The sequence below is a fragment of the Mobula birostris genome, chromosome X (genome assembly GCF_030028105.1).
Source record: "Mobula birostris isolate sMobBir1 chromosome X, sMobBir1.hap1, whole genome shotgun sequence".
NCBI lineage: Eukaryota > Metazoa > Chordata > Chondrichthyes > Myliobatiformes > Myliobatidae > Mobula > Mobula birostris.
Window position 1 is genome coordinate 51,112,195 of NC_092402.1, and position 25,386 is coordinate 51,137,580.

The 25,386-nt window shown below is 54.7% G+C and overlaps 1 pseudogene; it reads left to right on the top strand.

Annotated features, from left to right (window-relative positions):
• Positions 1–25,276, top strand: LOC140191506 (inactive dipeptidyl peptidase 10-like; annotated as a pseudogene).
• The last annotated feature ends 110 nt before the right edge of the window (positions 25,277–25,386 follow it).

The window sequence follows — 25,386 nt, forward strand, 5'->3', positions numbered from 1 at the left end:
ATGCATGATTCAGGGAGCGAGCTGAAGGTGGGGGAGCGGCGGCACGTATTCTAATTAAGGCTGCGCGTGGTGGGGCGACATTTTGGAATAAACACGGGCGTTAAAAGAGGGTGGCAGGTCAATATTTTAACTGTTAAGTAATCATGAGTACCTGTCGCAATGAAAGGTGATTATTATAGTTGGGCGTCGGCCCCTCATAAATTCCGCATTATGCATCAAGGAAATGCTAGCATAACAGATGATGTTTGCTGCACACCCATGGTCTCACAGGGCTGCTGGTTCCCTTCATCGAGCCAGCCTCCACATTCCACTCTCCCTTAAAACTGACTCCATTTTTCTCTCAGTTCACCAGGTCATATAACAGCACGACCCAGGAACAGGCCTTTGTACCCTGTTTGCTGAAATTCAACTAACCCATCAGCCTGAACATGATCCATAGCCCCTCCATGAGATGTGCCTCTTAAAACACCTTTCTCGTATTTGCTTCCACCACCCACCCCCCCGCAACACATTCCAGTCTCTGAAAACCTGCCCCCCACACATCTGCTTTGAACTTCCTCTGCTCACCTTAAAGCTATTCCTCTAGTCTTAGACATTCCAACCCTTGGAAAATGTCACTGGCAATCTACCCTCTCTATGCTTCTCATAATTTTATCAGGTCGTTACTTTGGCTTCTGACGCTCCAGAAAAAACAGCCCAAATTTGTCCAACATTTCACTGGGAAAGTAAATACTCCACGCTGCATGACGTCTACAAATCATGAATTAAAAATGTATTGCGATATTGAAGGGAAATGACATCAAATAGCCCTGGGGGGAAAAAACCTTCTAGACCGGCACACTATTGTCCTGTGAGTGCTGTATTATTGTAGTCATGCAGCAATGGAAGCAAGCCCTTCAGCCCAGTTGGTCCAAGATACCTCATCAAAGCTAGCCCCACTTAGCTCATATCCCTTTCAATCTTTCCTATCCCTATACCTATCCAAGTGCTGTTTAAAAGTTGTTAACGTTATGTACCTGCCTCAACTATTTCCTCTGGCAGTTTGTTCCACATACATGTGTAGGGAAAAAAAACCCTCAGATCCCTATTAAATCTCTCCCATCTCACTTTAAACCTGAACTCTCTAGCTTCTGATATTTCAGCCCTGGGGAAAAAGACTGTGCATATTCACCCTGGTTTTATACAACTCTTTAATGTCACCTCTCAGTCTCCTACTCTCCGATGGATAAAATCCCAAGCTCTCCAACTGTTCCCTATATTTTTATTAACGACCTGGATGTGGGGTAGGAGGGGTGGGTTGGCAAGTTTGCAGATGACACAAAGGTTGGTGGTGTTGTAGATAGTGTAAGGGATTGTCAAAGATTGCAGAGAGACATTGACAGGATGCAGAAGTGGGCTGAGAAGTGGCAGATGGAGTTCAACCCGGAGAAGTGAGGTGGTACACTTTGAAAGGACAAACTCAAAGGTAGAGTACAAAGTAAATGGCAGGATACTTGGTAGTGTGGAGGAGCGGAGGGATCTGGGGGTACATGTCCACAGATTCCTGAAAGTTGCCTCACAGGTGGATTGGCTAGTTAAGAAAGCTTATGGGGTGTTAGCTTTCATAAGTCGAGGGATAGAGTTTAAGAGTCGCGATGTAATGATGCAGCTCTATAAAACTCTGGTTAGGCCACACTTGGAGTACTGTGTCCAGTTCTGGTCACCTCACTATAGTAAGGATGTGGAAGTATTGGAAAGGGTACAGAGGAGATTTACCAGGATGTTGCCTGGTTTAGAAAGTATGCATTATGATCAGAGATTAAGGGAGCTAGGGCTTTACTCTTTGGAGAGAAGGAGGATGAGAGGAGACATGATAGAGGTGTACAAGATAATAAGAGGAATAGATGGAGTGGATAGCCAGCGCCTCTTCCCCAGGGCACCACTGCTCAATACAAGAGGACATGGCTTTAAGGTAAGGGGTGGGAAGTTCAAGGGGGATATTAGAGGAAGGTTTTTTACTCAGAGAGTGGTTGGTGCGTGGAATGCACTGCCTGACTCAGTGGTGGAGGCAGATACACTAGTGAAGTTTAAGAGACTACTAGACAGATATATGGAGGAATCTAAGGTAGGGGCTTATATGGGAGGCAGGGTTTGAGGGTCAGCACAACATTGTGGGCCAAAGGGCCTGTACTGTGCTGTACTATTCTATGTTCTATGACACAGAGCTGGGTTGTATTGTGGGTTGTGAGGAATGCACAGAGAGGCTTGAGATGGATTAAGTGAATAGGCAGGGACTGGGTTAGTGGAATATCATGTGAGGTCATCCATTTTGATAAGAAATACGGGAAAACATTTTTGAGTGATGAAAGATTGAAGGTAAACACGAGGAATTCTGCAGATGCTGGAAATTCAAGCAACACAGATCAAAGTTGCTGGTGAATGCAGCAGGCCAGGCAGCATCTCTAGGAAGAGGTACAGTCGACGTTTTGGGCCGAGACCCTTCATCAAGACTGAAAGGTGTTGATGTTCTGAGTTGGATGATCAGCCATGATCATAATAAATGGCGGTGCAGGCTCGAAGGGCCGAATGGCCTACTCCTGCACCTATTTTCTATGTTCAAAAAGACCAGTTGCCCCTGTATAAAAAATGGGTTGGCAGGTACGGCATGCAATTAAAAAAGGTAACTTATACTTTGGCTTTATTGTAAGAGAAACTGAGTACAAGAGACACTTTAGCAGTTGTACCTCTTGGAATCGAGACTATCTTGCTTCTATGCCAGTTCCATGGGTTGTGAGGAGACTAATCTGGGTCCGGATTCTATCACTGCTGATGCAGGAGATAGAACATGAACAGGACAGCACAGGTACAGACCCTTTGATCCACAGCGCCTAACTAATTCAACTAATCCCTTTAGTCTGCATGCAGTCCATATCCTTCCATTCTCTGCACATTTATGTATGAGGGCTCATTGATAAGTTCGTGGCCTAAGGTAGAAGGAGTCAATTTTAGAAAACCTAGCACATTTATTTTTCAACATAGTCCCCTCCTACATTTACACACTTAGTCCGGCGGTCGTGGAGCATACGGTTCTTGGACCTCCAGAAAGTGTCCACGGCAAGGGTGATTGATAAGTTCGTGGCCTAAGGTGGAAGGAGATGAGTTACGTGCAGGTCAACTCTTTGAGTGATTATGCAGAAGGTTTGAAGTTAATAACTCATCTCCAAGATCCGTATGCTCCACGACTGCTGAACTAAGTGTGTACATGTAGGAGGGGACTATGTTGAAAAGTAAATGTGCGAGGTTTTCTAAAATTGACTCCTTCTACCTTAGGCCACAAACTTATCAATCACCCCTCATATATGCCTATCTTGGAGTCTCTTAAACCCCTGTATCGTATCTGCCTCCACTACCACCCCTGGCAGCACATTCCAGGCACCCATGCTGTGTGTGTGTGAAAAACTTGTCCCACACATCTTCTTCGAACTTCCTCCCCTCACCTTAAATACATGCCCTCTGGTATTAGACCTTATGACCCTGGGGAGAGAGATACCAACTGTCTATCTATGCCTCTCATGATTTTATAAGCCTCTATCAGGTCTCCCCTCAGCCTCCGCTACTCCAAAGAAAACAACCCAAGTTCATCTGGCCTCTGACCTCTGACCTCTGAAGAAACTCCGCTGGAAATACTTAGCAGGTTAGGCCATATCTATGGAAGGAGCAGGAGATAGCTGAGCAGACATTGGTGAATGGTTTGCAAGGCGGACACTTCACTGTGGGCTCCCAATGCAGACGAGAGGATCTCATTGCCATTTTGGATGCTCCCTCTCCAGCAAGTGTAAGCAGGGTCTTAGTAATGGGGCTGTTGGGTTGGCAGAGGACAGCAACGGCTGACTCTTCCATCTCATAGCTCCCCACTCACCATTCACCGGGACCTGACTCATGAGATGTGGCTACTGGTCCATGTGTCACAGGGTCTCATTAGGGGAGGGGGTGATATCCCCCAGGGGAAGGGAAAGTTGCCCTCGTCCACAATTCATCAGCAAGTCCAGTTATCCGTGTACCACAGCACAGTGGCGCTACAGAGGCAGGGAGGGTATTACAGAGATAAGGAGGGATGCAGAAGGTTACAGAAGGAAGGAGCGGTAGGAGTTACGGGAGTTGGGAGAGGTGTACGGGCTGCCAGGAGTTCCAGAGACAGGTAGAGGTGTATTGGGTTACAGAGATTAGGAGCGGTGTTGGAACCCCTCTCCCACTCTCTTTAATCCTCTCCTCTCCGGCCTTTCCTCCCTCCTCCCCACCCCCTCCTGCCCCTTTCTCCCCTCTCCCCCATCTCCCTTCCCTTCTTCCCTCCCTCCTCTTCCCCTTCTCTCTCTTCTCCCCTTCCCTCTCCCTCCCTCCCTTTCCACCTTCTTCCCTCCCTCCTCTTCCCCTTCTCTCTCTTTCCCTCCCCTTCCCTCTCTCTCCCTTCGTCCCCTTCCCCTTTCTTCCTTCCCCCTCTCTCTCCCTCCCTCCCCCTCTCCAGAAAGCCAACAGTGATAATGCTGAGAGTAAGTTAATGTCAAGTTGATTAATTTCTACCCAGTCAATATATTACTGAGCAGTGAGGGGGGTGGGCGGGCTTGAGGGATCCGATCGGGAGAAGTAGCCAGCTTGCTCTGACACAGAGAGTGCTGACTGACCATCTCTGCTGTAGGTCCCGGCTCTGGTCCCAACTTGCACGAGCTCTTCACCAACAGCCATGATCATCACCCATCAGAATGTGTCCCACAGCCTGGTGAGTGCGAAGAATTCCTTCCACACTTTCTTCACACTTGCTGATGAACTTCTTTGTGTGCATGTGTGTGTTTGTAGGTATGAGTGTTTGTGGATGTGAGCATGGGCATGACTGTGTGCAATTGGGTGCCTATATGCAAGAGAGAGAGAGAGAGAGAGAGAGAGAGGGAGAGAGAGAGAGTGTGTGTGTGAGTGAGTGCACAGTTGGATATGAGAGAGAGAGAGAGAGAGAGAGAGTGTGTGTGTGTGTGTGTGTGTGCAGTTGGATATCTCAGCAGCAGTGTGTGTGTGAACAAGTCTATGCTTTTGAATGTGAACATAGGCATGAGTGTGTGTATGCATGCTTGTGAACGTGCATATGGGTGTGTGTTTGTAAGCATGATTGAGTGTGTGTGGCCTTGAGTGCAGTGGGTGGATGTGTTTGCTAGCAAGCACCAGTGTGCAAGTGTGTGATTGTACACACGAGTGTGTGTTTGCAAGCTTCTGTGAGTGAGTGTGTGTTACCTTGTGCAGGTGGGTGGGTGTGTTTGCTTGCAAGCATGAGAGTGTAAGTGTGTGTGACTGGGTGAATGTGTGTTTCTGTGAATAGGTGAGATTTCAGTTATTTATTGGAATGGCAATAGTAAGGTGGAAATTTTCAGCCCTGCTTAGAATCAGGAAATGCTCCAGTCCACAAGCCTGCATTACAAGCTTTCCCAGCAGCTCTGCACTCTGTTCACAGCCCTGCACGATCCACTCCTTCCAAAAGCTCATCCCACAGGCGGGGCGTCACAATTCCCAGCCAGTTACCACCGGGAGACTGCGGGGCTCCCTCTGGATCCTCACCAACTGCTTTAAAAGTGCTGAGTCTGAGTTTGGCCTATGGGTGAGATTCCTGACAGGAATCAAGTGACATGCAGGGCTGCTACAGAAACTGCTTTGTCTGTGAAAAACTGCTGGCAGGAGGCAGGCATTGAAAGGATCTTTCGTCCAGTGCAGAGTGATTGCCTGGAGGCTGCTTGCTGCCAGATTACACTCACAGCAGCAGCAAGACCTCACCCCACCCAGCACTGGCACAGTGCGCCCATGCACATGAAAAAAATCACACACGCAACAATGCATGTGTTTCAGTGCATCCACCAGTGCAATCACACATGCATGCAACAACACCAGCGTGCAGTATGCATGCATGTGCTCTCATGCGTTCACCAGTACACGTATGCACAGGGCATCAATACCAGTACCTATAACACAAGCATGTGCTCCAGTGCATTTGTCAGCACACGCATGCCAACATTGCAATGCATTCACAGATAAGGAAGGCATCATGCACATGCACGACAATGCAACAGTGCATGCATATGCACACACATGCTACATTCACATAGCACATACAACACACACTTGTATTCAGGTCTGTACACATAAAGCACATGAGTATATGGGGAGTGAGGGCAGGGGGAATGCTGAGAGGAGATTGTGGAGAGAAAGGAGGGGATCAGAGCCCAACGATGAGGAACTTGGAAGGGCTGAGGCTGTTCACATGATCACAAGAGGCGGAGGTGGCGATTGATTGAAAATGGCTGGGGATTTAGAGTGAGGGTGCATGAGGGAATTCAGAAGGGCAGGAGTAGGAGACAATTGTGGAGAGTTGGGGAGGAATCTGCCTGCAGTGAGTCACTGGGATCCAGCAATCACAGCCTACGAGGGCAGTGGAGTCAGAATGAGAATCTGGTTTAATATCACTGACATATGTTGTGAAATTTGTAGTTTTGCAGCAGCAGTAGATAAAAATACTGTAAATTACAGTTAGAAATCTGTAAAAAATAAATAGTGCAAAAAGAGCAAATAGTGAGGTTGAAAAATTCCGATGTTGGAGGGGAAGAAGCTGTTCCTAAAATGTTAAGTGTATCTTCCAGCTCCTTTACTTCCTCACCAATGGAGTAATGAAAGAGGGCATATCCTGGTTGGTGAGGGTCCTTAATGATGGGTGCCACCTTCTTGAGGCTCCGGCTGTTGAAGATGCCCTCGATGGTGGGAGGGATGTGCCTGTGATAGGACTGGCTGAGTCCACAGCTGTCCTGAGCTTTTTACAATCCAGTGCATTGGAGCCCCCATTCCAGAAGGTGATGCATTCCATGGGCATTCCATGGTGCATCTGCAGAAAACTGACATGAGGTTTTGGGAAAGACAGCCAGGAGAGGGGTGAATGTCCATGAGAGGTCATTAGTACCTTGGCTAGGGAGGAGAGAAGCAGAATGAAAGGTGGAAATTCAGTGAGGGGGAGTGGAGAGAAAGGTGACGCAGTGGGAAGGTGAGGAGAGGGAGAGCCGAGGGAGAACTGGACTTTGGGAAAGGCGGGTACCAAGGAAGCACCATGCAGAAAGAAGAGTGATGCCAATTGAGTGCCATACTGTGGGAAAGGCACTTGTAATACGGGAGAGACCCTCCAGGCTGTGGGAGAGGATGATGGAGAGTGTCCTTGGGCTTTGAGAGGGGATTCAATAGGTGGCGTTGAGTCAGCGATGAGGGGAGGGAGTGTCCGTGGGCTGTGGGATGGTATTCAGTGGGTGGGGAGAGCCCATGGCTGGGATGAGTGGCAAGGGATTAAAGGCCTGAGCTGTGAATAACAATTCCTTTGTAATCCGTCAAACCCCAGTCCTCACCATTTACCAGATCTCTTTCTGGAAAGCACTGTGCTGACGTGGGTTTACTTTGCTAATTAGATGTGTGGCTGACGTAAAATCCAATTAATTTAAAAGCCTCCTGCAGCTCCAGCCCTGAATCAATGACCTCTCCCTGGCTTCCATCAATCCATTCCCTCAATCCACCCCCATCTCTCTCTCACTTCATTTCTCTCTCATACTCTGCCTCTGTCTTTCTCACTTTAGATCTGTCTCGTTCTTTCTGTCCCTCTCTTTCTTTCTTTCTCCTCCCACTCTTTGCCCGCAGTCTCCCAATCTATATCCCTCTCCCAATCTATCTCCGTCACTCCCAATCTCTCTCTCTCCCCCCTTTCCCTCCCTCTCTCTTACACACACACCCCCACTCTCTCTCTCTCTCTCTCTCACACACACACACACACACACACACACCTGGCCAGATGGCCCCTACTCACAGCCAGCCCGTTAACCTTGTCCCTTGGCTCGGCCTGGTTTCTGGGGGGCCAGGAGTGCACCCTGGCCGACACACTGCCGGCAGATAGCTCGTAGGGGTTCGGGGGCAGGAGGTGCGATCGGGGGCCTCTGCTTCTGTCACCATCACTGGCTGGCCTCGCTCCTAGCGTCCAGGCCTGCACACACGCACATTTCCCTCCACTCCATCTTTCTCCACTCTGGAGAGCCTTACCCTTTGCTCTCTGCCACTGTAGGATCCAACAGAAACAATGAGTGGTGCTCCACGGAACTGGAAGAGCACCGGGATTGCGGTGTTGGTCATCAGCGTCATCCTGTCGCTGGTTATCCTCTCCATCAGCCTCCTGACTCCAGGTAACTGCCCCCATCCACGGTCCTGACATAGCCTGTGACCCCCGGCACCAGGTAGTTTCCCCCAACCCTGCCCTGAACGTAACCTGTGGTCCCTAACCCCAATACTGATCCCCTAATGTAACCTGTGACCCCTGACCCCAAGTAACCTCCCAGACCCCACCCCTAATGTAACTTGTGATCACTAACCTCTAATCCCCACTCTCCTCCCTTCTGACCCCAAGTAACTGCCCACAGACCCTTCCCTAAGATAACCCAACCACAATCCCCACCCCCCACCCCCAGGAAACCTGCCTTATCCCAACCATAACGTAACCTGTGATCCACTAACTTCTAACCCTCAATCCTCAACCCTCCTGATCCCAGGTAAGCTCTCAGCCTCCCCTACTGACATAACCTGCAACCCCTACCCCTGCCGCCTCACCTGTACTCCTAATCCCCACCCCTAACACTGATCCCTACCCTAATCCTTCCACACTCAACCCCAGTCACTGCATTGACCCCAAAAACCAACCCTTGCTCCCTCCCGAGGACCACATGGTTCCATCCCAATCTCTGGTGTGTGGGTTTCCTCCGTGGGCTCCAGTTCCCTCCCATGTCCCACTGACTTGCAGGGTTGATGGGTTAATTGGCTGTGCTGTAAATCCTTCCCCAGTGTTGGGGGTGAGGGGTAGAAGTGGGGTGGGGGAGAATGGAGTGGGATCGGTGTAAGTGGCTGGCTGATGGTCGGCATGGATTTGATGTGCTGAACGGCCAGTTTCCCAGCTGTATTACTTGAGGATTTTCCCTACCGCCTTCCCCCACCCCCAGGCCCTGTCCCCAACCTCACCCTGACTCCCTGACAACCTTACCCTGAAGCAGACCCTGCAAACCCTTCACCCACTCCTGCCCTGCCCCCATCCTGACACCACCGTTAAAAGCCCCGCACTCTAAGCCTCGACCCTGTCCAACCTCAACCTGACCTTACCCCTGACCCCTATCAACCACAGACCTGCAGCCCCCTACCCTTTTACCTGACCACATATCCCCCGATCTCCGCCCTTAACGTCTCCTCTGAACTTTGCAAGCTACCTCTCCCCTATCTCTTAGTCACCACCCTGTGTCTGACTTCTAACCCCTGACCCATGCTCTCCTACCCTCTTATAACTCTGCTTCCAACCCTGGCCTTTACCCCTAACCTAACTCCCTCGCCCCCTTCTCCATAAGACAAGATAAGATAAGGACCTCCGTATTGAATGGGAACAAGGCAGAGTGGGTGGGGGAGGGTTGCTGGGGATCCAGGGGACGGGAGGAGGGATTACAGAAGGGAGGAGAAAAGATTTTCTAGGATCTTTACAACTCATGAAAGGAGGGGAGGGAGGCAGGGAGAAAATGGGAAAAGGCTAAGGGGAGGGGAGACAGGAGGGCAAGGAGGGGCAGAGGAACGAAAAGGCAGCTGACACTGATGTACTTCTCTGTCAGAGGATGAATCTCCAGATCCCAGACCAATGCTCACGCTGGATGATATCTGGGCTCCTAAGTTTCAGATGCACAACCCTGAGGTGAAGTGGATTAATGGTGAGTGTGGCCTTTACCTCATGGGCAGGTGTTGGATCAATTTCTTCAGTAGGTGATGCACAGCTCTGGGGAAGAGGGGTCACTGAGGGAGTGTGAAGGAGCCCTTGGAGTGTGTGATGGGACAGTGTGGAGGGAGATTCACTCTGTGTCTGACCCTGGGAGTGTGTGATGGGACAGTGTGGAGGGAGATGCACTCTCTGTCTGACCCTGGGAATGTGTGATGGGACAGAGTGGTGGGAGCTTCACTCTGTGTCTGACCCTGGGAGTATGTGATGAGATAGTGTGGAGGGAGCTTCACTCTGTGTCTGACCCCGGGAGTGTGTGATGGGACAGTGTGGAGGGAGATTCACTGTGTGTCTGACCCCGGGAGTGTGTGATGGGACAGTGTGGAGGGAGATGCACTCTGTGTCTGACCCTGGGAATGTGTGATGGGACAGTGAGGAGGGAGCTTCACTCTGTGTCTGACCCTGGGAGTATGTGATGGGATGGTGTGGAGGGAGATTCACTCTGTGTCTGACCCCGGGAGTGCGTGATGAGACAGTGTGGAGGGAGATTCACTCTGTGTCTGACCCTGGGAGCGTGTGATGGGACAGTGTGGAGGGAGGTTCACTCTGTGTCTGACCCTGGGTCTGTGTGATGGGATGGTGTGGAGGGAGATTCACTCTGTGTCTGACCCTGGGAGTGTGTGATGGGACAGTGAGGAGGGAGCTTCACTCTGTGTCTGCCCCTGGGAGTGTGTGATGGGACTGTGTGGAGGGAGATTCACTCTGTGTCTGACCCCGGGATTCTGTGATGGGACTGTGTGGAGGGAGATGCACTCTGTGTCTGACCCTGGGAGTGTGTGATGGGACAGTGAGGAGGGAGCTTCACTCTGTGTCTGACCCGGGGAGTACGTGATGGGACTGTGTGGAGGGAGATTCACTCTGTGTCTGACCCTGGGAATGTGTGATGGGACTGTGTGGAGGGAGCTTCACTCTGTGTCTGATCCCGGGAGTGTGTGATGGGACGGTGTGGAGGGAGATTAACTGTGTGTCTGACCCCAGGAGTGTGTGATGGGATGGTGTGGAGGGAGCTTCACTCTGTGTCTGACCCCGGGAGTGTGTGATGAGACGGTGTGGAGGGAGATTCACTCTGTGTCTGACCCCGGGAGCGTGTGATGGGACAGTGTGGAGGGAGATTCACTCTGTGTCTGACCCTGGGAGTGTGTGATGGGACAGTGTGGAGGGAGATTCACTCTGTGTCTGACCACGGGAATGTGTGATGGGACGGTGTGGAGGGAGATTCACTGTGTGTCTGACCCCAGGAGTGTGTGATGGGATGGTGTGGAGGGAGCTTCACTCTGTGTCTGACCCTGGGAGTGTGTAATGGGATGGTGTGGAGGGAGATTCACTCCGTGTCTGACCCTGGGAGTGTGTGATGGGACGGTGTGGATGGAGATTCACTCTGTGTCTGACCCCGGGAGTGTGTGATGGGACGGTGTGGATGGAGATTCACTCTGTGTCTGACCCCGGGAGTGTGTGATGGGACGGTGTGGATGGAGATTCACTCTGTGTCTGACCCCGGGAGTGTGTGATGAGACGGTGTGGAGGGAGATTCACTCTGTGTCTGACCCCGGGAGCGTGTGATGGGACAGTGTGGAGGGAGATTCACTCTGTGTCTGACCCTGGGAGTGTGTGATGGGACAGTGTGGAGGGAGATTCACTCTCTGTGTCTGACCCTGGGAGTGTGTGATGGGACAGTGTGGAGGGAGATTCACTCTGTGTATAACCCCAGGAGTGTGTGATGGAATGGTGTGGAGGGAGATTCACTGTGTGTCTGACCCTGGGAGTGTGTGATGGGACAGTGTGGAGGGAGATTTACTCTGTGTCTGACCCTGGGAGTGTGTGATGGGACAGTGTGGAGGGAGATTCACTCTGTGTATAACCCCAGGAGTGTGTGATGGAATGGTGTGGAGGGAGATTCACTGTGTGTCTGACCCTGGGAGTGTGTGATGGGACTGTGTGGAGGGAGATTTACTCTGTGTCTGACCCTGGGAGTGTGTGATGGGACAGTGTGGAGGGAGATTCACTCTGTGTCTGACCCTGGGAGTGTGTGATGGGACGGTGTGGAGGGAGATTCACTCTGTGTCTGACCCTGGGTGTGTGTGATGGGACAGTGTGGAGGGAGATTCACTCTGTGTCTGACCCTGGGAGTGTGTGATGGGACAGTGTGGAGGGAGATTCACTCTGTGTATTACCCCAGGAGTGTGTGATGGAATGGTGTGGAGGGAGATTCACTCTGTGTCTGACCCTGGGAGTGTGTGATGGGACAGTGTGGAGGGAGATTCACTCTGTGTCTGACCCTGGGAGTGTCTGATGGGATAGTGTGGAGGGAGATTCACTCTGTGTATTACCCCAGGAGTGTGTGATGGAATGGTGTGGAGGGAGATTCACTCTGTGTCTGACCCTGGGAGTGTGTGATGGGACAGTGTGGAGGGAGATTCACTCTGTGTCTGACCCTGGGAGTGTCTGATGGGATAGTGTGGAGGGAGATTCACTCTGTGTATTACCCCAGGAGTGTGTGATGGAATGGTGTGGAGGGAGATTCACTCTGTGTCTGACCCTGGGAGTGTGTGATGGGACAGTGTGGAGGGAGATTCACTCTGTGTCTGACCCTGGGAGTGTGTGATGGGACAGTGTGGAGGGAGATTCACTCTGTGTCTGACCCTGGGAGTGTGTGATGGGACAGTGTGGAGGGAGATTCACTCTGTGTCTGACCCTGGGAGTGTGTGATGGGTCAGTGTGGAGGGAGATTCACTCTGTGTATAACCCCAGGAGTGTGTGATGGAATGGTGTGGAGGGAGATTCACTGTGTGTCTGACCCTGGGAGTGTGTGATGCAATGGTATGGAGGGAGCCTCAATATGGTCCTAACCTGATTTTGCTTACACTGGGAGGGTGCCAAGTTCCACTGTTGGATGAACAGATGAATGGATGGTGCACCCAGTGAGGGGTCCAAGATTCAGGAGTGATTCCTGAATTGAGTTTATGGGTCAGAGATTTCAGAAAGATTGCAGTGACTTTCTGGAAGAAGGGAATATATCGTTCTATATCCCAGCCTGACTAAGCAACATTACCTACTGTACATCAGTGCGATTGCCTCAGACATCCAGGCATTCCACACACTTCCATAGGCTATTTAACCCCGTTCCAGCCTGGTAGCAGGAAACCACGCAGGCTGAAACAGTTGAGGCAGAATGGATTTGATTTGAATAGAGAGAGATTGAACAGTTGTCTTGGAAGGAGGGTATCACAGGGAGGGAATTAGAAGGAGGGTCTCAGGGGAGTAGGGAGTGGGAAGGAAGCAGGAAGGTCATTTTGTGGGAAGGTGTCACTGACTACTTGTCTTCTGTTTCCAGGTTTACCGCTACTCCTGCACGGCCATGTACTCCATCTGCTGCGTTCAGACCAAGTGAGTAACCACACACTTAACATTGCCCACCCAGCACGTTGCCAAACGCCTGTTAAGGCTCTGATCGTGAGCGCAGAGGTGGGCCCGAGGGTAGATACACATCCAGCACTGAGAAGTTTCTTCTCTCTCACCCTGTCACCTCCAACACTCACTTCTTTACAGATCCGTTTGCAGGAGCAGATGAGATAAGCACCGCCCCTCCCACAGCACAACACTCCCACCTCACCGCCCCCCCCTCAGCATGATACTCCCTCCTCACGCCCCTCCCTCAGCGTGACGCTCCCTCCTCACGCCCCTCCCTCAGCGTGACACTCCCTCCTCACCGCCCCTCCCTCAGCGTGACACTCCCACCTCACCGCCCCTCCCTCAGCATGATACTCCCTCCTCACCGCCCCTCCCTCAGCGTGACACTCCCTCCTCACCGCCCCTCCCACAGCACAACACTCCCACCTCACCGCCCCCCCCTCAGCATGATACTCCCTCCTCACGCCCCTCCCTCAGCGTGACACTCCCTCCTCACCGCCCCTCCCTCAGCGTGACGCTCCCTCCTCACCGCCCCTCCCACAGCACAACACTCCCACCTCACCACCCCCCCCTCAGCATGATACTCCCTCCTCACGCCCCTCCCTCAGCGTGACACTCCCTCCTCACCGCCCCTCCCTCAGCGTGACGCTCCCTCCTCACCGCCCCTCCCACAGCACAACACTCCCACCTCACCGCCCCCCCTCAGTGTGACGCTCCCACCTCACCGCCCCTCCCTCGGCGTGACGCTCCCTCCTCACCGCCCCTCCCTCAGCGTGACGCTCCCTCCTCACCACCCCTCCCACAGCGTGACACTCCCTCCTCACCGCCCCCCCTCAGTGTGACACTCCCTCCTCACCGCCCCTCCCTCGGCGTGACACTCCCTCCTCACCACCCCTCCCTCAGCGTGACACTCCCTCCTCACCGCCCCCCCACAGCGTGACACTCCCTCCTCACCGCCCCCCCCACAGCGTGACGCTCCCTCCTCACCACCCCTCCCACAGCGTGACACTCCCTCCTCACCGCCCCCCCTCAGTGTGACACTCCCTCCTCACCGCCCCTCCCTCGGCGTGACACTCCCTCCTCACCACCCCTCCCTCAGCGTGACACTCCCTCCTCACCGCCCCCCCACAGCGTGACACTCCCTCCTCACCTCCCCTCCCACAGCGTGACACTCCCTCCTCACCGCCCCTCCCTCAGCGTGACGCTCCCTCCTCACCTCCCCTCCCTCAGCGTGACGCTCCCTCCTCACCTCCCCTCCCTCGGCGTGACGCTCCCTCCTCACCGCCCCTCCCACAGCGTGACACTCCCTCCTCACCTCCCCTCCCTCGGCGTGACGCTCCCTCCTCACCGCCCCTCCCGCAGCGTGACGCTCCCTCCTCACCGCCCCTCCCTCGGCGTGACGCTCCCTCCTCACCGCCCCTCCCACAGCGTGACACTCCCACCTCACCGCCCCTCCCTCGGCGTGACGCTCCCTCCTCACCTCCCCTCCCTCGACGTGACGCTCCCTCCTCACCGCCCCTCCCTCAGCGTGACGCTCCCTCCTCACCGCCCCTCCCACAGCGTGACACTCCCTCCTCACCGCCCCTCCCTCGGCGTGACACTCCCTCCTCACCACCCCTCCCTCAGCGTGACACTCCCTCCTCACCGCCCCCCCACAGCGTGACACTCCCTCCTCACCGCCCCCCCACAGCGTGACACTCCCTCCTCACCACCCCTCCCACAGCGTGACGCTCCCTCCTCACCGCCCCCCCCACAGCGTGACGCTCCCACCTCACCGCCCCTCCCTCAGCGTGACGCTCCCTCCTCACCACCCCTCCCACAGCGTGACACTCCCTCCTCACCGCCCCCCCTCAGTGTGACACTCCCTCCTCACCGCCCCTCCCTCGGCGTGACACTCCCTCCTCACCACCCCTCCCTCAGCGTGACACTCCCTCCTCACCGCCCCCCCACAGCGTGACACTCCCTCCTCACCTCCCCTCCCACAGCGTGATACTCCCTCCTCACCGCCCCTCCCTCAGCGTGACGCTCCCTCCTCACCTCCCCTCCCTCAGCGTGACGCTCCCTCCTCACCGCCCCTCCCGCAGCGTGACACTCCCTCCTCACCGCCCCTCCCTCGGCGTGACGCTCCCTCCTCACTGCCCCTCCCACAGCGTGACACTCCCACCTCACCGCCCCTCCCTCGGCGTGACGCTCCCTCCTCACCTCCCCTCCCTCGACGTGACGTTCCCTCCTCACTGCCCCTCCCTCGGCGTGATGCTCCCTCCTCACCGCCCCTCCCTCAGCGTGACGCTCCCTCCTCACCTCCCCTCCCTCGGCGTGACGCTCCCTCCTCACTGCCTCTCCCTCAGCGTGACGCTCCCTCCTCACCTCCCCTCCCTCACCGTGACACTCCCTCCTCACCTCCCCTCCCACATCGTAACAGCCCCTCCTCACTGCCCCTCCCACACGGTGACGCTCCCTCATCACCGCCCCTCTCACAGCGTGACACTCCCTCCTCACCGCCCCTCGTTCAGCGTGACACTCCTTCCTCACCGCCCCTCCCTCAGCGCGACACTCCCTCCTCACCGCCCCTCCCACAGGGTGACACTCCCTCCTCACCGTTCCTCCCACAGTGTGACGCTCCCTCCTCACCTCCCCTCCCACATCGTAACAGCCCCTCCTCACCGCCCCTCCCACAGCGTGACGCTCCCTCATCACCGCCCCTCCCACAGCGTGACACTCCCTCTTCACCGCCCCTCCCTCCAGGGGAAGAAGGAGTCTTTGCTGGGAGTCTGATGGAATGGGAGAGGGAGAGGAAAGATGGGGGAGCCAGCTGGTGAGAGGTGGGGTTGTGACACACAGTGCAGCTGGAAAGGGAGAGTTTGAAGATTCAAGATTGTTTATTGTCATTCTTCAGTACGCGAGTGTAAAGGAGAACAAAATGATTGTTACTCCAGATTTGACGCAGCATAAAAAACACAATAAATATAAATATGAAAGAAATCCTATGAAATACAGTGTTCAGATAACTGTGAGTGTGGCCGTATATACAACATAAGCTAATATTCATACACTGATTATACTTACATAAAGTGACGCTAGGTGCAGGAGTATCTGAACATAAGGTGACTCTGACAGAAAGTGATGAAGTGACAAAGTAACTCTTGACAAGAGGAACTCTGCTGGGTAGCAGCAGGACAAATGAAAACAGTAGGTCAGTGATGGTGCCAGTGTAGGAGTGTAAAGTGTTAGTGCACGGCGGGGTGAAGGGTGCTGAGGGGCTGAGGAGGGTGTAGTGTCGGTGGGGGTGCTGGGGGTGGTTGGGGTGGGATAATGGGAGGAGGTGTTGATCAACCTGACCACAGGGCCACACAGGGACTGGGGGGCTGGGAGAGGGATGATAGGGGAAACGGAGGAGCACAGAGGAGCCAGCTGTTGAGAGCTGGGGTTGAGAACAGTGCAGGGGGAGGGGGGAGAGGTTGGGACCCCACGGGGAGACTGAGGGGCTGGGAGAGGGAGAGGGAGGACAGGGAGGTGGGGGCATTTAGTGCAGGGGGGAGAGACAGAGCGAGAGGGAGGGGCTGGGAAAGGCAGCTCGAGGGAACCAGCTGTCTGGGAATCTCAGGGCGGCTGCTGGTAGAGACTGGTGTGGATTAGTACAGGCACGTAAACACCATGTGTGGAAGGGCCCCTTCCTGTGCAGTGTAACTCTGGGGTAAATGCCAGAGTGGGATGGAGGAAGTGACTGCAGTGACGTCAGTTCCAGCACACAGCGCAGGTGCCAACTCTTCCAACCGAGGAGGCTTGTCCTTAGAAATCACTAGTAGCAGTAACTGCCCCCCTGAGACCAGGCCAGTGCTTCTGATCCCCGGATAGGGAGCACCCCCAGACAGGCTGTCCTCTGTACTGGGATCGCAGAATGTAGCTGTCCCCTGCTTCATACCAGTCTCCCCTCACCCACGCATCCTTGCTCAACAGCAGGGCAGCAGACTCGCCAATGGCTGTGTCAACACTTATCCCATTCCCTCCCCACCCCACTCCTCCCAGATCCTGCCCCTCACCCACACACACCGGGGGGGAGCAGTCACAGCAGCACATCACCGGTGAGGGAGGGAACCAGAGCACCCAGGGGTTGACAGGGAGAATGTTCTGACTCCACACACACACAATGCTGGAGGTCGGAATTGAACCCAAGTCTCTGCCCAGTGTGCACTAATACGCCAGGTAGTTAGTTAGGGAAGGGTGTAGGGGCTGGGAATGGTTTCAGAGATGGGGACACTTTGGGGTCAGTTGGTGAGCACAGAGAGTGAGTGTACAATTGAATTCACCCTGTTTATGATACCTCTCCTTTCCTGCTTCCCCCCTGTTTTTCCCTCTCCCTCCCTCTTCCGCTTTCCCTCACACTCTCTTGGTCTCATGCTTTCTCTCTATATGTTGTTCTGTGACAATCCTCTACCCCTCTCTCTACCTCACCCTTTCTCTCTTTCCTCCTCCTCTTGCTATCTACCACTCAGTGTCTCTTTCTTCCTAGCACCCTCCCTCTCCCTCCCCAATCTCTTCATCTCTCTGCCTCACTGTTTCTTTCTGACACTCTCTACCTCCCTCTCATTTTTTTCTTTCATCTCTCACACTCTGCCATCTCCCCGTTTCTTGCTTTCTATATAACACACACACTCTCTCTCTGCCTTTATCTGCCTCTCTCTATTTTTCTGCCTTTCTCCATCTTCCACTCTCTCTCTCCCTCCCTCTCTCCCTTCAGGTTTATATCTTTGAGAACAATATTTACTACCAGCAGTCACCGACCAGTGTTGCCCAACGCCTGGCCTCCTCGGGGACTGAGGGCATTGTTTACAACGGGATTGCTGACTGGTTGTATGAGGGTGAGAGAGAGGGGTGGAGTGATAGAAGGAGAGAGAAAGAGTGACAAAGTGAGAGGGAGGAGGGAGGGAGAGGGAGAGGGAGGGAGCACTGTGCTGAGGGAGGGGCGGTGAGGAGGGAGTGTCACGCTGAGGGAGGGCTGGAGAGGAGGGAGTGTTGTGCTGAGGGAGGGGCGGTGAGGAGGGAGTGTCACACTGAGGGAGGGGTGGAGAGGAGGGAGTGTTGTGCTGATGGAGGGGCGGTGAGGAGGGAGTGTCACGCTGAGGGAGGGGTGGTGAGGAGGGAGTGTCACGCTGTGGGAGGGGCGGTGAAGAGGGAGTGTCACGCTGTGGGAGGGGCGATGAGAAGGGAGTGTCATGCTGTGGAGGGAGCATCACGCTGTGGGAGGGGTGGTGAGGAGGGACCACCTCACTGAGGGGGGCAGTGAGGAGGGAGTGTCATGCTGTGGGAGGGGTGGTGAGGAGGAAGCACCGTGCTGTGGGAGGGGCGGTGAGGAGGGAGCACCATGCTGTGGGAGGGGTGATGAAGAGGGGGTGCTGTGCTGTGGGAGATGGAGTGAGGAGGGAGCACCGTGCTGTGGGAGGGGTGATGAAGAAGGGGTGCTGTGCTGTGGGAGGGGTGGTGAGGAGGGAGTGCCGTGCTGTGGGAGGGGGAAGGAGGAGGGAGCACAGCACTGTGGGAGGGGCAGCACCACACCCAGAGATTAACCTGTCCTTTCCCATCACTGCTGCTCCAGAGGAGGTGCTGGGGACTTCAGCTGCCCACTGGTGCTCTCCTGATGGCACATGGCTCGCCTTTGCTCAGATCAATGACACGCTGGTGCCCAAAATGGAGATACCTCACTATCTGGGCCAACTGTATCCCCGTGCTAAAATCTACCCCTATCCCAAGGTGGGTTAGTGCCCCTCAATCTCTGCCTCCCTCACATTGCCCCCTCCCTCTCTTTCTTCTCTCTCACTCTCCCTCCCTGTTTCTCTCACCTCCCCATTCCCCCCTTCTCTTTCTTCCACTCTCTTTCTCTATGTAACTTACTCTACTGCCCCTCTCCCACTACTTGGGTTTGACCCTGTGTTTTTTTTCCAGATGAGACAACCCCTTCCGTCTATCAGTCTCTTTGTGGTGAAGCTGTATGGACCAGCACACACCCTGCAGGTTCTCCCTCCCGAGGGCCTCCGGTTCAGGTAAGCCCAGGCAACACGGCTCAGCCCAGGCAGTGACATTAGTGGGGGAGCGGGAGCACAGGACTGATGGTGAATGATGCCTCCACATCGGGTTACAACCAGTGGGGTGGGAAGAGAACAGTTACAGAACCAGGCTCCCCGAGATGAGTATCCTTGGGCAGATTATCTGCATAGAGAGCAGGTCCACATTAGTCAACAGCCCCAGGGTGGAGGGAAGCCCCAGAGGAGGGTTATCCCAGTGTGGAAACCAGTTTTGTATTGGTAAACAGCTCTGGGGGAGGGGGAGGGGGGTCAGTGTGGGTGTCAAAGTGTGATGACTATGTGACCCTCTCCCACAGTCAGTACTATCTCACCATGGTCTCCTGGGTGTCCAACACCAGTCTGGCAGTACGATGGTTAAACCGAGCCCAGAACGTTTCCCTCCTCACCGGGTGTGAGGTGACCACAGGGGCTTGTGTGGAGGTGAGATCCGCATCATCCACCCTCCATTTCCCTATTCCTCATATCCCTCCATCTGTCTCCGTCACTTACCTTCCCTCCATCTACCCATCCCTCATCTCCCTCCACTTGAACGCCATCTGAACTGATTCCACACTCTGTGGGTCACTTTCAAGAACTCTACAACTCATGTTCCCAATATTTATTTATTTATTACTATTATTATGTTTCTCGTTTTTGTCTTTGCATAATTTGTTGTCTTTTGCACACTGGTTGTTTGTCAATCCTGTCGGGTGCAGTCTTTCATTGATTCTATTGTGTTTCTTGTATTTACTGTGAATGCCCACAAGAAAATGTATCTCAGGCTGTATATGATGACATATATGTACTTCGATAATAAATATACTTTACTTTGAACCTCCCCATCCCTCAAATCCCTCCATCTCCCTGTCCCTCATCCTCCTCCATCTCTTCATCCCTTACTCACACCCACAACTTTCTGCCTGAGTTTATTGACATATCTCTCTGCCTTTTACAGAAGCACAAGACATCATCAGATGGCTGGCTGAGTAAACAGGTGAGCCTCCTGAGAATTCAGAAAGCAGTTCAGAATTATTTCTGTCACTAATGGAATTTGCAGGTTGTTAGAGTCTGTCAGACTGTGAGACCAGTATTATTATTACTCTGGTGCTGGCAGGCAGGGAACTGATCAGGGGTGATGCTCCTTACAATCCATAGCAAGCAGCGATGCAGGATGGTCTATGGTCCAGAGGTTCATTTTGCAGTGGGACGGGCTGGGACTGTAGTATTGGAGGTGTTAGGTAGCCCTCTGCCTCCTGGCTGAGTGAGTGTGAAGGAGTCCCAGGCCCCAACTGACTGACCATCTCTCTCTCCTGCAGGGTGAACAGCTGCTCTTCAGTCCAGACGGCAGCACCTTCTTCCTCACTGTGCCCACCCAACAAGGGGGTGCTGGGCGGTTCTGGCACTTGGCCAAGTTCACAGACAGGGTAAGGCAGGACACGTTGTCTGGATAGCGTCTGCAGTTACCCTAGAGACAATTCCTGGTCATCTTCATTACCTCTGTCTCTCCCTCCTCCTCTCTCTGTCCTCTCCCTCCCTCACAATCCCTGTCACTCACCCTCCCATTCCCTGTCTTTGCCCCTCTCTCACTCATTCTGTCCCACCTCCCTCCCTCTCACTCTTCCTCTCCCTCAACCTCACCCTCCCTCATTCTGCCTCCGCTAATCTCCCACCTCATCACTCTCTCCCACCCAGAGCCCATACCCGAACTGTCCCTCGCCCTCACTCTCTCTCCCTCCCTCCCTCTCCCTTCTTGTTCACAAACTCCTCTTTCTTTTCCAGGCTCAGCGTGCTGGTGAGGAATCTCGTTTCATCACCTCTGGGAGTTTTGATGTGACTTCGCTCTTTGCCTACGATGAGAGATCACAGAAAATGTAAAAGCCCTCACCTTTAATGGGTTTTAAATCAATTGTCAAGACATCCTCCACTTTTCCCATTAACACAGAACTTGCCAGACTGGGTCTAGGCCAGAGTGACCTACAATAGATGGAGGGAAGGGGCTACATAGATGAGGAAAGATGTAGGAGAGGGAAGGGGTCGCGGAGTTGGGGGGGAATGTAGGGAGGTAAGCAGTCACAGAGACAGGGAGGGGTGTAGTGGAAGGAGAGGTTCACAGAGATGGAGGGGGTGCAGGGGAGGGAGGAGGGGTCACAGAAACAGGGATGGATGCAGAGAAGGGATGAGGGTCACAGAGACAGGGAGGTGTGTGGCGGGAGAGGGTCACAAAGATGGGGAGGGAGGGGGTCACAGAGATGAGGAGGGGGTCACAGAGACAGGAAGGCATGTGGTGAGGGGAGAGGGCCACACAGATGGGGAGGGAAGGGTCAGAGACAGGGAGGTGTGTAGGGGAGGGAGGGTGGTCACAGGGACAGGGAGGTGTGTAGGGGAGAGAGAGGGCCACAGAGACAGGGAGGGACGGGTCACAGAGGGGGAGGGAGTGGTCATGGAGACAAGAAGATATGAGGGGATGGGGAGACTGAGACGGGTAGGTGTTTAGGGTGAGAGGGGGAGTCACAGAGACATAGAGGGGTGTGGGGGGATGTGGGGCAAGGTGAGGGTGGGATTGAAAGAGGGCTATCAGAGAAGCATGTTCTTGGAATTACAAACACGTGTTCCTTCGCAGTTATTTCGAAAGCACTGAGGAGGCTCCAACGACCAGGCACCTGTACAGGTGAGCAGGCATGGGATGGACCCACAGTAATCCAGGCTGCAGGATCTACACACCAACACATTGCTCCCAGAGATTTTCACACCGAGACCACGGTCTCCCTCACCACCGACCTTCCCAACGTGTGACACCATCGTCACCACCCCTCCCACTGACCTCCCTCCTCACCACCCCTCCCACAGCACAGTGCTCCCTCCTCACCGCCCCTCCCACAGACCTCCCTCCTCACCGCCCCTCCCACAGACCTCCCTCCTCTCCACCCCTCCCACAGACCTCCCTCCTCTCCACCCCTCCCAAAACACGGTGCTCCCTCCTCACCACCCCTCCCACAGCACAGTGCTCCCTCCTCACCGCCCCTCCAACAGCATGGCACTCCCTCCTCACCGCCCCTCCCAAAACATGGTGCTCCCTCCTCAGCACCCCTCCCACAGACCTCCCTCCTCACTGCCCCTCCCATAATGTGGTGCTCTCTCTCTCTCATTCTGTGATCACTGACTTTCTATCTCCCCTTCTGCTCTTTCACTCTAACCCCCTCCCACACCTCTGCAGTGCCAATCTGAGTGGCTCCCTCCACAGACAGTGTCTCACCTGTGGCCTCCTCCCACACTGTACCTGGCCTCGTGTCCAGCTCAGTTCAGCTCTCAGCCACTTCCTGCTGAGCTGTTATGGTGAGCAGCTCTCTTCTACCCCCCTACTCCACACCCTCCACATCTCATCCCCCCTCACCTTTTCCTCTTCTCTCCCCTCCCGCTCTTTTCTCCCACCCCTCCTCCTCTCTGTTGTGTTTTTAATATTTCAGTAATATTGTCTTTCTTCTGCCCAAACCTCCCCTTCTCCCTCCTCTTTCCCTACCTCTCTTCTCCTCCCCAACTCTCGTCTTTCCCTCGTTTTCCTGCTCTTACTCCTCTCTCCCTGCTGCTCTCCACTTCCCCACCTCACCCCACCTCTCCCTCTCCCTGCCCCCATATCTTCTCTCCACACCCCCACCACTCACTGTCTCCACTCGGGATGATGAGAGGGACAAGCAGATGAGGTGGGGGGAATGGGCAGAGTGCAGAGTGACAGATCAGGTAGGGGACAGAAAGAGGGACAGATAGAGGGGGGTGAATAGGGTGGGGGGGACGGGAAGAGGCTCACATTGATGGCGACAGACAGGAACAGTAGGGGAGAGTTTCAGATGAGGTGGCAGAGCGAAGAGGGTCACGGAGGGTACAGGGAGAGCAATGGATGAGCTGGGCGTGGATGGGAAGGGGCACAGGGAGGAGGATGGACGGGGTGAGGTTGGGGAGAGGGATGGATAGACCCGGAGACAGGGATGGCACAGATGTGAGAGGGTCAGATGGGAAGGGGACTTTCAGAGTGGGGATGGAGACAGATGGAGAGAGGGATGGACGAGGTGGGGACGGTCAGGCTCTGTCGGGGGATTCTCAGGATGAGCCTGTTTTCTCTCCTCCGTCCATCGAATTGCAGACCCCAGGGGTAAGTGAGAACTCCCCTCACCTGTGATGCCCACCACAGCTCAGGGGGACAGAGGAAAAGGGGTGGGGGTGGATCGGATCGGGGAGGGGAGAGATGGGAAGGATGTTGGAAGGGGTTGAGTGGGAGGGTAATAGGTGGGGACAGAAGAGGAGGATGGGTGACAAGGAGGCTGAGGGAAAGGAAAAAGGGTGAGGGGAGATGCGCAGGGGAGAGAGGACAGGGGAAGGAGGTGGAGGGTTGAGTGAGGTAGGAAGACTCCATTTCCCAGCCACAATGACGAGTTGTGTGTGTTCTCCCCACAGATTTTTTCCTGCTGTCCGATAACCAGGACCTGAGGGAAGCTGTGAAGAGCAGACAAATGCCCATCACCAAGCTCCACACCCAGGCCACCCTGGCAGGCGGTGAGCGGTGACACCCTCCCTCTGCTCTGAACCAGACTTTAACACGGTTTGGGATAGGGCGACAGAGACCACTGAGTTCGAGAAACCTCCACCAGGGCTACTGTGTCCAGCTCTGGTCAACCTTTGGAGAGGGCACGAACCTTGTGAGGCAGTGAGATGGGAGGGGCGGTGAGGAGGGAGTGTCACACTGTGGGAGGGGCGGTGAGGAGGGAGCGTCACACTGTGGGAGGGGCGGTGAGGAGGGAGTGTCACGCTGTGGGAGGGGCGGTGAGGAGGGAGCATCACGTTGAGGGAGGGGCGGTGAGGGAGCGTCTCACTGTGGGAGGGGCGGTGAGGTGGGAGCGTCACGCTGAGGGAGGGGCGGTGAGGAGGGAGCGTCACGCTGTGGGAGGGGTGGAGAGGAGGGAGTGTCACGCTGAGGGAGGGGTGGTGGGGAGGGAGTGTCACGCTGTGGGAGGGGTGGTGAGGAGGGAGTGTTGTGCTGAGGATGGGGCGGTGAGGAGGGAGCGTCACGCTGTGGGAGGGGCGATGAGGAGGGAGCGTCACGCTGAGGGAGGGGCGGTGATGAGGGAGCGTCACGCTGAGGGAGGGTTGGTGATGAGGGAGCATCACGCTGTGGGAGGGGCGGTGAGGAGGGAGCGTCTCACTGTGGGAGGGGCGGTGAGGAGGGAGCGTCACGCTGAGGGAGGGGCGATGATGAGGGAGCATCACGTTGAGGGAGGGGCGGTGAGGGAGCGTCACGCTGTGGGAGGGGCGGTGAGGAGGGAGTGTCACGCTAAGTGAGGAGGGAACGCTGATATGTGTCTTTGACACTCTCCCTCCCTTTTTCACTCTCTGTCTGACTCCCTCTTCACCTCTCTCTCTCTCTTTCTCCCTTCCACTCGCCCCTCTCCTTTCCCTTCTCCCTCCCTGTCCCTCTCCCTCGCCCTCTGTCTTGAACACAGAACTCCCTCTGATATTGTATCTGCCTCAAGGACACCAAGAACAGCTTCGACCCCTCCTGTTAATCATGTGAGTGTGAAATAGACTTTTCCACCACTGCCCCCACCCGCCGATGCATCTAAACCCCTCCGATAATTGATCCGTTCCTGTGTATGTATGGTGAGGATGTGACTGGCTGCTCTGTGATTGATTCCTCTTCTGGTTGAATTGTCCAACATCTCTTTGGGGTCTGAGAGTGGGTCACCAATAGGGAACTCGTCGGTCACACCCAGTGGTCAGTTCCAACCGTCCCCACCACTGGACTCTGCAGAGAAACGTTCCGGATGGGCTGCGAATGCACCCACAGTCAGACAGCCTTGTCTGGACATTGGCGGGGTGGGGTTTGGTGGGCCGCCCTATAGTGACACCCCTGTCTTCTCACAGGGACCAGATCCGAGCGGACGGTGTCTCCAGGAGCCTATCCAGCCGGACTGGGGGTTGGTGATGGCGTCCCAGCACAGGGTTCTTGTGGTCAGAGTGGGCGGCCAGTGGCACAGAGGCTGGAGACTGGGGTCGCTGGATGGCGTGGAGCAGCTGAGCACTCTGGAGTACGTG